The sequence below is a fragment of the Microcaecilia unicolor genome, chromosome 8, assembly GCF_901765095.1.
Source record: "Microcaecilia unicolor chromosome 8, aMicUni1.1, whole genome shotgun sequence".
Lineage (NCBI taxonomy): Eukaryota > Metazoa > Chordata > Amphibia > Gymnophiona > Siphonopidae > Microcaecilia > Microcaecilia unicolor.
Genome location: NC_044038.1, coordinates 182,932,688 through 182,945,155, shown reverse-complemented (window position 1 = coordinate 182,945,155; position 12,468 = coordinate 182,932,688).

Sequence of the window (12,468 nt, the reverse complement as noted above, 5' to 3'; positions counted from 1 at the left end):
TTGCAATCCTCCACGTCTCTCCCAGCATGGAACACAGCATTCAGGCTGTCCCGTACTGCCTCCCATTCGTGCTGCTTTGTGGTTGCAGCCAGCCTCTGCCCTGTGGGAGCAAACAGACTCCGGTGCCGCTGTTGTATTTCCTGCACCAGGAGTTCCACCTCACCTTCTGAAAAATTACCCTTCCGGGTCGGGGGCATACGTGGTGGCATTGTACCAATGGGGTTATCGAAAATACGGAGTGGGCGTTTATATAGTCGCCAAGAACGCCCATTGAGACGGGGGAATAGGCGTTTCTGATATGGGCATTTGTTTTTCAATTATACACATAATTCCTAAGCGTGCCCAGCTCAGATAGCGATTAGGAACACATGATTTCGATTATGAGTAGATAAGTATGGGCGTCTCCACCTGCCTTCCCTTTCTTCATTGCCATTTAACCTTCCATTTCCTGCACTGAGACCTTGCCGATTGTTCGTTATAATCATTTACAGGGTTTTACCCTCACTTATATGAAGGTTTGTGTTTAGCAATGTATGCTTGGGTACACCTGTGTATTTAGGGGGGGGGGGGATTATTGTTGGCCCTCAGCCACCATGCCTTCCGTTTCCTCTCTTCCACATCCCCTGATGCTCCCTTCCTTTCTCCCATTCTCTCTGCCTGGTTGTAGCAGGCAGTGTGTGGGGGCCACGAATTTGCTACACTCACCCCAAACAAGCACCCCTCGGTAAGGGTAATTTCAATCAGGGAGATGTGCAGCTAATGTTCCAGAAGATAAAAGGCGCACTACACAGTCTTGAAACAGACGTTCATGGTAAGCTCTCATTTGTCTGCCACCTCTTCTCTTTGTGCTCATAGTCAAGGAGTGTGCATTCACTGTATGTATGTAGTCTGGAGTCAGATCTTAGGTAGCTCTCTTTTCACCAGGTTCCTGTGTGTGCACTGTACTGTGGGGTTGGCAGGTCCTCAGTGGTGTGGGTCAGCTGTTGGAACTGCTGTATTGGTTCCCGGTAGGTTCCATCTTCCTTGTTTATGTGGTGTACCCCAGTCCCCATTTATGAAGTGGCCACCCATTCTCAAGGTCCATAGGCGGGGGAGGGGAGAATGATTTATGCAATGGATGTGTTTAGGACATTATGGAACACCTTCCTAAATTCCTCCATAGGTAGTAGGGAACATGAACATTGTTTTTAATCGGTAGCCTGGACAAAATGCTCAAGGTGGCTACAGGTACTGGCACTGAGGCCTAAGACGTGGTGGTGAGGGAGAGGGGTGTGTGTACAGGTGCCAACCCAAAGTACCTGCAGGTGGCTAAAGCCTGGTGGCTGCTGTGGCCTACTGGTTAGAGCACCAGCCTTATAATCATAAGGTTGCTGGTTCAAATCCCACCTAAGGCAAGTCACTTCAGGGACAAACTTTGACACAAACCCAGAATACCTGAATGTAACACACCTTGATCTACTACTGGAGAAAGTGTGGTCACAGCTGCAAATAATGAGCACCATTTTTATTTGTGCCCTTCTCTAACACAAGTATTACATTGCAACTGTGATGAAGTACCCATCCATCTATTGGGTTTCCCATTGTTTCCCCTTTTCTCCTCAGCATTATATACCATAGCTGATGTATTCAATGTGAAAATATGAGCCACCTGTTTGTAGGTCCTTCTTGGGCCCCCCCCCCCCCCCCCCCCCCCACCAATGTGGCTTGTGGGTAAGGATATGTGTCCATCACACAGCAAACACTGTGTATGTGCTACCTGGGGTTATGTGGAAGTGCCTACTTGGCAGATCACATGTGGTACACTATTAATCTCTTATTGATGGCACTCTGTGTTGTGGGTCAGTATGGTGGAGGGGGAGGGAGAGAGGGAGGGAGAGATGCTGGCTGGCCATTTGTATTCATGAACACAAATATCCATCCAGGCTCCCCGGCCCAACCCCCCTGCACATATGGGCATGCAGGTTGGAATGAACAGGTGGCCTTCTGTATGGCCAACATTCTCAGACATACATCACCTTCTCATTCACACAGCACATTTAATGCTATGCATATTGCTGCCTCCTTCCTCTCAACTCAACAGCACTATTTGCTGATATGTAATGCACAAGGGAGACAAACACACACACACACCCTGATAGTTATAGTGTAAGAGAAACATTTATTTCCCCCCACCCCCACCCTTACAAAATAACCCCCAACAATGCCCTCCTCCCCCCCACAACTCCCCACAGAACCCCAACAATTCCCTCCCCCCCACAGAACCCCAACATTTCCCTCCCCCCACACACACAACCCCAACATTTCCCTCCCCCACCCACTCCCCACACCCCCAACAGGCCCCCCCAATTTAAATTAAGGGCGGGCACGCCCTCTGACCAAGGCCCTCTGTAGCAGGGCAATGAGCAGGCCCAGCAGTACCCTTTGTGGGCCCTGGAGCTGCTCATTGCCCTGCCGTAAGGCTCTCAGCTCCTGCAGCAGCTGGTGCTGGCCAACTACAAGCTGCTGCTGGCCATCTACCAGCTGCTGCAGGAGGCGCATCATGGCCCCTGCGCCTAGGGCTGCTGGAGGTGGGGCACGGGCTGGAGCAGGCCCAGGGCTTGGAGCAGGCCCAGGGGACAGAGCAGACCCAGGGGACGGAGCAGACCCAGGGGAACGCGGTGGGGCAGGTGATGGTGCTGCTGCTGCTGCTGCTGCCGCAGGGGATGTGGATGGCTGAGGGGAGGGAGAGGGCTCTGCTGCTGGTACAGGTGGGGAGGGGGCCTCCATATAGTCCTCATCTATGATGAGCACCCCCTCCTCCGAGCCCGATGACTCCTCCTCCTGCGCCTCCTCATCCTCCTCCTCCTCTTGGCTTTCCTCCTCCTTCTGCTCCTCCTCCTCCTGCTCCTCCTCCTCCTCCGCCTCATGCCTTTCCTGCTCCTCCTGCTCCTGCTCCTCCTCCTGGAGGTGGTGGCCCTCCTCATCTTGCCGCTCGGCTTCCTGCTGGTGGAGCCCTGTGTATGTAAAAGGAGTGTGATTGAGATCAGCGCATACAACATGGCTTGCATAGTGCAGTAGCTGGGTGGCGTGAGGCAGGGGATGGGGCAGGGTGTGGTAAGGCGTAGCCTATGCCCATGGGGAATGAGCTGCATCAGATGACATGACACAGAACCCTGGAACCTCCTCTGACACACACCACACAGGACATGTTGCCATACCAAATTCATTGCTGACCAGCATGTTTGCATTGTGAGATGCAACGAGGGGTTGATGGGCAGTTGTTGTAGGATTTATTGGGGGGGGGGGCAGTGGGAAGGGTGTTGAGCACAAATCTTTTATGTGAGTTAGGCCATGACATGCAGTAAAAGTAGGGCCTCAGGCAGGTCTACCAGGACACACTAATCAGCCACCACAGAAAGGGGAATAGTAAAGTGAGGCATATCATCTCATTCATCTCGGGGGGATGGTCGGAAGTTGCAGGCACACTCATGGGAGAACCCCTGCAACCTGCATCCTTGATCTGGGACAGATATGTTATTACTTACTAGTTGGCTATTAGGCACATGGGAATTGATATTGTACAACACATTTGCATTATTCAAGAAATGTATTTACTAATCTGTACAGGTGTCCTGTTTTTGAATACTTACGGCGAGCCCTGAGGTGCCTTCGCACCGCCCGGATGAGGTCGGGCCTCTCCCGCCTCACACGGCGGAACCGCTTCCTGAGGGACTCCAGGTCCCGGTGGACTCCAAAGCGTCTGTAAGATATAAGTTTGTAGAGCAGGGGTCAGGGGGGGATGGTCCTTTTTGTCCTCTGCACACATTCATTTGCTATTCAAATACCAGAGAGAGAGGGTCAACGGTGTTGGGGGGGGGGGGGACCACCTCCATTGGTACTGAATCATAGGAGCCACCTTTTTACCATTTTGGGGGGTGGAACCCCCAGTGGAGATGACCCCTCCCTCCATACATACAAGGCATTTATTTTATATTGGGGGTGGTCAAGCACCCACAACAGCCACCGAGTTGGTTCCTATGCAGATGATGCCAGAGAGGTGGGCATGAGGCCAGACAGTACCGTTTGTATACATTATAATGTATGCTTGTTAAACTACTTTATATGTGTTATCATGACCATGTTATAAAGTATGGTATAGGTTTCATTGGTCTCATGTTTCCACTATTCGGATGCGTTGTAAGCCACATAGAGGCTGCAAAGAGGAGTTGGAAAATGTGGCCTTCACATAACTAACGAAATTGTCACATAACACTAATATAATAGTCACATAACTAACGAAATACATTCTTGTACGGATGTGGGAATGGTCGTCGTTTCAATAACATACAATTTATTAGTGATTGTGCATGTTCCTATATTACTCATGATCCTTGCATGGACAGTCCAGTTACTAGTGGTAACATTGATGACGGAGCTGTTATATGTGTAGGTACAGGAGGGGAGGGGGGTTGGCCCATAACCTTACCTTTCCAGCCTGTCCCTGATGCGGGGACCAGGCTCGCATGGCCTGGAGCTTGGGGGGCAGGTGGTGGTGTTGGACAAAGAGCCTGTGCCGGTGCCTTAGGCACAGGCGCACCAGCAGCAGGCTCTCCTCCTGTCCGAAGTTGGGTTCTCATCGTTGTGCCATTTTTCCACGTGTTGGAAAAGAAGTGCTTTATATAGACGACCTTGCGTGAGGGACGTCGTTTCATGCACAGCTCCATATATGGATGACCATTCCATATATGGCCCCTATCAGCACGTGGACGCCCTCGTAAGCATAGACGTCTTTGACGTGCACATGCCTGCACATGTGTGGAACGTGCCTTATATAGATGAGTATGACGCACCCCACCCGACCCTTTTCACATATACACAATATGCATATAGCTGCATGTTCAGTAGGTGTACAGTGCATGCAGATCCGGACATGCAGATGGGCACATATGATGAAAGTATGGGTGGAGCAGCATGATATGTCTGTAGTTGACACATATACGCGTTCCTCATATTTTCCCGTACCTGGATGGCATGAACAACATGTACTGTACTTGCGGTACACCTATGTACATTATTTTACACACTTTGTGATTTGGTTGTTTGCACCTGCAATAATCGACCGTGTTAGGGCGCCCAATTTAGTCACGCTTATGCTATTTTCCGATTATACATGTCTATTTTTGGACGTTTTCGTAAGAACGTCCTAATTCGTACTTGGACGTTCTTTCGATTATGCCCCTCCAAAGGAACAAGTAATTTGTAGTGTCAGTGACATATAAATAAAACTTTGGTTTATAAAGTGACTGATGATCATTGACATATTTGGGCCTTTTTGTCTGATAGAAGCTCAACAGGAGATAACCAAGTAAGGGATGTTCCTAACTGGTTATCTCCCGCCAGTCAGTTGTGGATGTTGACCACATAAATTCTTTGGGGCCAATATTCAGACCATAGGAGGCAACCCGGCTTAACTCCTGCAGTTGGTGGTGAGTCCGGTTATTCAATGCTGGGCTCTTTCCAGTGACCGGCATTATAAGTACGTAAGTACATATGTATTGCTAAACTGGGACAGACCAAAGGTCCATTAAGCCAAGTATCCTGTTTCCAACAGTGGCCAATCCAGATCACAAATACCTGGCTAAATCCTGAAAAAGTACAATGCATTTTATGCTGCTTATCCCAGAAATACAATATCAAACAAAATTCACAGAGTGTATAAATGCAAATATAATGGTCTTAGATGATTCTAGACTAAAGTGAAGGAGAGTCTCATATAAAGTACTCAGTAATATTGCTTTTCACTCAATAGGTGAATACATTACATGTGTTGATGTCATAATCATTGACTCAACCTCCACCATCCCAACTGTGATATCAAAAAAGACTTGCACTGCTTTTTATATATATATATATGTACTTATCAAAAAAAAAAAACACACTGCACTTATCTTAGGCAGATTGGTGCGCTCTTAAAACCCCGACAGGTTCCCGTTTCGTATTGACTTTGTCAAGGGGGAGTGACACCAGTTCTGTCAAAGGAAAAAACAACCAAAAAACAGACGTCAAGTCTCTTATAAATATATCTTAACCCTATTGTTTAGCTTATCTAAATATTCGCACAAATTTTCCAGAAACGGCTAATGGCTTACCCGATTCTACTACTACTACTACTTAGCATTTCTATAGCGCTGCCAGGGTTACGCAGCGCTGTACAAGTTTAAACACGGGGAGGGACACGGATTCCTGCCTCAGGCTTTAATGTGTGCTGGCTTGTATGATTTAAACTGGATAAAATGGCGACAGCGTCTTTTTATTATTACCATGTCCACAGCTGATGATGTTACGTCAAACGTTGATACGTGAAGATCCTAATGGGACTCTTAAAGGTATAAACCATCTTAGTAACAGCTATGAACCAGTGGCTACGACAAACATTGGAAAACATCGTGGAGAGACATTATAAAAGCTTATCAAAACGTTTGGTTCAGAACTTCAAAGGAAGATATGCTCAAAAAAACTGTAAGAAACCTGCAGGGGATCTATTAGAATAAACCTACAAGGGATCTATTAGAAAAAACTACCCCATTGGATATATGTATTTAATCCTGCTGGCTCTATTGTTTCTAATGTAAAAATCCAATAGGTTTCACATTGTAGAATTCTTCTATTGAGATCACCTCCTCTTTTCAGGGGAAGTACTTGCTCAACTACCATGCATTTTAAATCTTCTATGGTATGCTTGAGGGACACCCAATGATGGACTAAAGGTGCTCCAAAATTTTGGGCGTTTATACGTGAGCGATGTTCAATCAATCTTTCATGTATAGATCTAGTTGATTTGCCAATATAATATTTGCCACACGGACATACTATGTAATAAATGATGCCTACTGAGCGACAAGTGGTGTGACTTTTCAATGTGAATGTTCTATCATTGAGGGTGAATCTTGTACCTTCAATCGTGACCGGGCAAGTTTTGCACCGGGATTTCATGCATTTGTAATGTCCTATGGGTTTCAACTGCCCGTTGTTCCTTGATATAGTTGGCAAAACAGCAGGACTCAAGATGTCTTTCAGATTTTTAGAACGTGAAAATGCAGTTCTTATGTTGTAGTCTGCAAACACGGGATGAGATTTAATAATATCCCAATGTTTTCTGACTATCCCTGCTGTTGATTCTCCACCTGGGGTGTATCTGGTGACAAAAGTCATAATATGATCATCATGCTGTTGTTGTTGTGATCCCTGTAGTAATAGATCTCTGTTGTTAAATTTTGCCCTAGTGTATGCACGCTTGATTACTTTACGTGGATAATTTCTTTGTAGTAATTTAGTACCGAATTCTTCTGAATGTATTTTATAATCATCCTCAGTAGTACAGATGCGCTTGAATCTCAGAAACTGAGAAAAAGGGAGACTTTGCCTTAATGCTTTGGGATGGCAACTACCAAACTCTAGAAATGTGTTACGGTCTGTATTTTTGGTGAATACTTTAGTGATGAACTGTTTCTTAGACAACAGAATCTCAACATCTAAGAAGTGAATCCTGTCACCAGACCACGTTAGAGTGAATTGAATCCTGGTGTGACGTTGGTTGAGCCACTGATGGAATTCTTGTAATTCTTCTACGCTGCCATACCATATTGCAAAGATGTCGTCTATGTATCACCTCCAAGTACCCAGCATTTTTTTATAGGGTGAAATATGTAGCCATTTCTTTTCAAATGACGCCATGTATAGATTAGCTAAGGTAGGCGCAAATGCACACTACATAGGACATTACAAATGCATGAAATCCCGGTGCAAAACTTGCCTGGTCACGATTGAAGGTACAAGATTCACCCTCAATGATAGAACATTCACATTGAAAAGTCACACCACTTGTCGCTCAGTAGGCATCATTTATTACATAGTATGTCCATGTGGCAAATATTATATTGGCAAATCAACTAGATCTATACATGAAAGATTGATTGAACATCGCTCACGTATAAACGCCCAAAATTTTGGAGCACCTTTAGTCCATCATTGGGTGTCCCTCAAGCATACCATAGAAGATTTAAAATGCATGGTAGTTGAGCAAGTACTTCCCCTGAAAAGAGGAGGTTATCTCAATAGAAGAATTCTACAACGTGAAACCTATTGGATTTTTACATTAGAAACAATAGAGCCAGCAGGATTAAATGCATATATCCAATGGGGTAGTTTTTTCTAATAGATCCCTTGTAGGTTTATTCTAATAGATCCCCTGCAGGTTTCTTACAGTTTTTTTGAGCATATCTTCCTTTGAAGTTCTGAACCAAACGTTTTGATAAGCTTTTATAATGTCTCTCCACGATGTTTTCCAATGTTTGTCGTAGCCACTGGTTCATAGCTGTTACTAAGATGGTTTATACCTTTAAGAGTCCCATTAGGATCTTCACGTATCAACGTTTGACGTAACATCATCAGCTGTGGACATGGTAATAATAAAAAGACGCTGTCGCCATTTTATCTAGTTTAAATCATACAAGCCAGCACACATTAAGCCTGGGGCAGGAATCGGGTAAGCCATTAGCCGTTTCTGGAAAATTTGTGCGAATATTTAGATAAGCTAAACAATAGGGTTAAGATATATTTATAAGAGACTTGACGTCTGTTTTTTGGTTGTTTTTTCCTTTGACAGAACTGGTGTCACTCCCCCTTGACAAAGTCAATACGAAACGGGAACCTGTCGGGGTTTTAAGAGCGCACCAATCTGCCTAAGATAAGTGCAGTGTGTTTTTTTTTTGATAAGTACATATATATATATAAAAAAAGCAGTGCAAGTCTTTTTTGATATCACAATTGGGATGGTGGAGGTTGAGTCAATGATTATGACATCAACACATGTAATGTATTCACCTATTGAGTGAAAAGCAATATTACTGAGTACTTTATATGAGACTCTCCTTCACTTTAGTCTAGAATCATCTAAGACCATTATATTTGCATTTATAACACTCTGTGAATTTTGTTTGATATTGTACTATATGGGACAGAGTGACGGTCTCAACTAATTAATAGTTATCCCAGAAATAAGCAGTGGATTTCCCCCAAGTCCATTTTAATAATGGTCTATGGACTTTTCCTTTAGGAAGCCGTCCAAAACTGTTTTAAACCCTGCTAAGCTCACTGCCTTTACCAAATTCTCTGGCAACAAATTCCAGCATTTAATTACACGTTGAGTGAAGAAATATTTTCTCTGATTTGTTTTAAATTTACTATTTTGTAACTTCATTGCGTGCCCCCTAGTCCTAGTATTTTTGGAAAGAGTAAACAAGAGATTCATGTCTACCCGTTCTACTCCACTCATTATTTTATAGACCTCTATCATATCTCCCCTCAGCCGCCTTTTCTCCAAGCTGAAGAGCCCTAGCTGCTTTAGCCTTTCCTAATAGGGAAGTCGTCCCATCCCCTTTATCATTTTTGTCGTCTTTCTCTGCACCTTTTCTAATTCCACTATATCTTTTTTGAGAAATGGTGACCAGAATTGAACACAATATTCGAGGTTTAATTTGGCCAGTTTAAACATAACCGGTGAAGCCAATATTCTGCACTGGCCAGTTAAATTGAAACTGAGATTGAGATTTTAATGTGAAACTGTTTTATTGTTTTTAGTTTCCAATAAACATTTAACTTTTTTATAATTTTGCTTGGTCCAAGTTCTTTGGATAGCCTGGCTCATATTCCCACCTCTTTTTATTTCCAATCCATGTTTTACCTGGCATACAGGGCTCTATGGACCCCAGCTAAACTCGCCAAATTGAATATGAAAAAACCAAAAAACAATATGAATAAATGTTGGACATGTGAAATGGATGTTGGAAATCTTAAACATATTATTTACTCTTGTTCATTTATTCAAGATTATTGGAATTCTGTATGGAACACAGTATCATTTACTTTGAATATCCAAGACGTCTTATCATATAATATAGTCATATTTGGATCCCTAGTGATACAATCACCACTAGATAATATCAAGCACAACTATTAGACATACTATTACATCAAGCCGTAAGAACCCTTTTCTTTTGTTGGAATGACCTTACCAAAGTAACGTATCTAACTTGGTGGAATTCTGTGTGTACTTTAGCTAAATATGAATATGCTGCGGCTGAAAAATATAACTCACTAGTTAAATACAAAAAAATATGGACTCCTTTACTAGATCAACTTCATAATAACCTCTCTTAGAGCTGAACTTATGTATTGCTCCTGTGACGACCCTGACTTGTTATAGCAATAATCGTTGTCTAATCTTAATCTGAACATGTATGCTGATGCTTTGTTATTGTAAATTTGTTATACTGGCTAATTGCTTTTATTTTAGCCATTTTGTTATTGTCTATAAAACACAATAAAAAATATTGGAACTAAAAATATATATATATGTGTACTTCTAGACTATGGCTCAGTGCGCCTAAATCTGTTCACCAGGATTTACACTAGGTTTTCATTCCTGTAAATGGAAGCACATAGATTTAGGCACTGGGATATCAACTAAGCATATTCCATATAACGAGCCTAAATCTAGGCACAGCGTATTACAGAATACACTTAGGCAGAAATGTGTTCTGCGTTGATTTTTCAGGTGTGCTATATAGAATCTGGCCTCAAGCGCTGACCAGGAATATTTAACGGGAGATAACCAGCTATCGCCCACTGAATATTCACGGATAGCCAGTTAAGCGCTGTATAACCGGTCAGGAGCCATTCCTGGATGGTTAACTAGAGCTGAATATCAGGGGGTTTATGTTTAATTTCCTGAGACAGAGAATTAATTTATTTATTTATGGCATCTGATATACCGCAAGGGAGCCAAGAAAACATAATATAAAGAGAGAAGCAGTGGATGGGAAAAGGGAAAATAAGAAGGATGGATATAGATAGAGAGGAGCACCAAAAGCTAGATGGACCAGGTGACTCTATGTATAAGTTGCTATGTGGCCAAATGACATGTAGTTATTATGGGATGGGATTAGGGATGTGCCAAGGACGGAGAGCTGCAAAATTCTGCTGCTTTTGTTAAATGTAGGGCCAGTCGTAAACATACTGCAAACAGAGAAGGGTATTTCTGAAAAGTTTTTAATTGGCAGATTTACATATAGATATTATCTGCCTTTATCCAAAAATGCATCAGCACTGCAAGTGGTTGCAAATAGATGTTAAACAGCACTGCTGAAAGACAGGATCCTTGGAAACTCTCAAGGGCTCCGACTTCCATATGGATTTATTACTCTTAAAACCATCTTCTGTTTCCTGATAGTCAAAAATGAGTGAAACCATGACAAAGTTGTGCCCTGGAAACCCATGTTTTCAAGGTGGTCTGTCATAATTGATATCAGCAGATACAGACAGTTTTCCCCGTTTTGCTTTTTTATGTTCTTAGCTCAGTCAACCTGATGCTCGTGCTAGCTGACCTGTCCTCTCTCCAAAATTTACTTGAAAATGTATCTAAATTTAGCTGCCATTCCATGTTGCTGGACCTTGCCTCTTGCTCTTGGGAGACTGGCCTTCATGGAAATCAATAATTTTGGTCTTCTACTTTTTCCATAGCTTGTGCAATACACCAGACCCTCCCACCTGCTCTGTTCGTCAGTTAAGGCGATATATCAAATCATGAATCAATCAATAAATAAAAACATCTGCTACTCTCACTACTTATCATTTCTATAGTACTACTAGATGTACATATCATTGTACACTAAACAAATAATAGTGATTAATAGTGAACTCTGATATATTACCTTGAGGTGAACTTATTTTGTAATTTGAAAAGATATCACCATCATGAATTTGGACAGCCTAAGGAGTTTTTCAGGATTTCTTGTTGAAAGTAATTCAATACGTTAGCATCTTGTTTTGGGTCTGTTTTCTGAGGTCCTTTACTGCTTTTTTTTCCAGTGAAAAATAGTAATCTAATCAGCTTGCTGTCTAGCTACTTGGAAAAATATCAGGTTTTTAAAAATTTTGTACATACCATGACAGAAATGAACCTTGCCCCTATGCTACAGTATGTTGAACATGATTCCAGTCTCTCAGATTCCCTCCCTATATTGTCCTGTGATGGAGGCCTGTTCTGGTATAAGAGACACTGTACAGTTTAGAAGGCATGGGGGTGCTGGTGTCTCATCTGCTGCACCAAATAAGGTTGAGGTTCTTTTAGTTGATTAACCACTTAGGGAAAACCAATAAAGCGGGTACAATATATAAAAGTTAGGACCAGTGTCTGAAAAGAACTCCATCAACATAAAGGAAAGAAAAGATAAAAGCAAAATGAGTGTCTCAGTGCAAAAGAGACATTTGTCACATGATATCTAATTTCTGGATGATATATGATGCCAATACTTCCTTTTTAGAATGAGAACCAACTCTCATATAACCAAACTTACAAATTTATTTACATTTCATCCTGCCCTGACGTTCCCTTCCAGCATGGCACTTGAAAAAGAGTTTAACTGGATT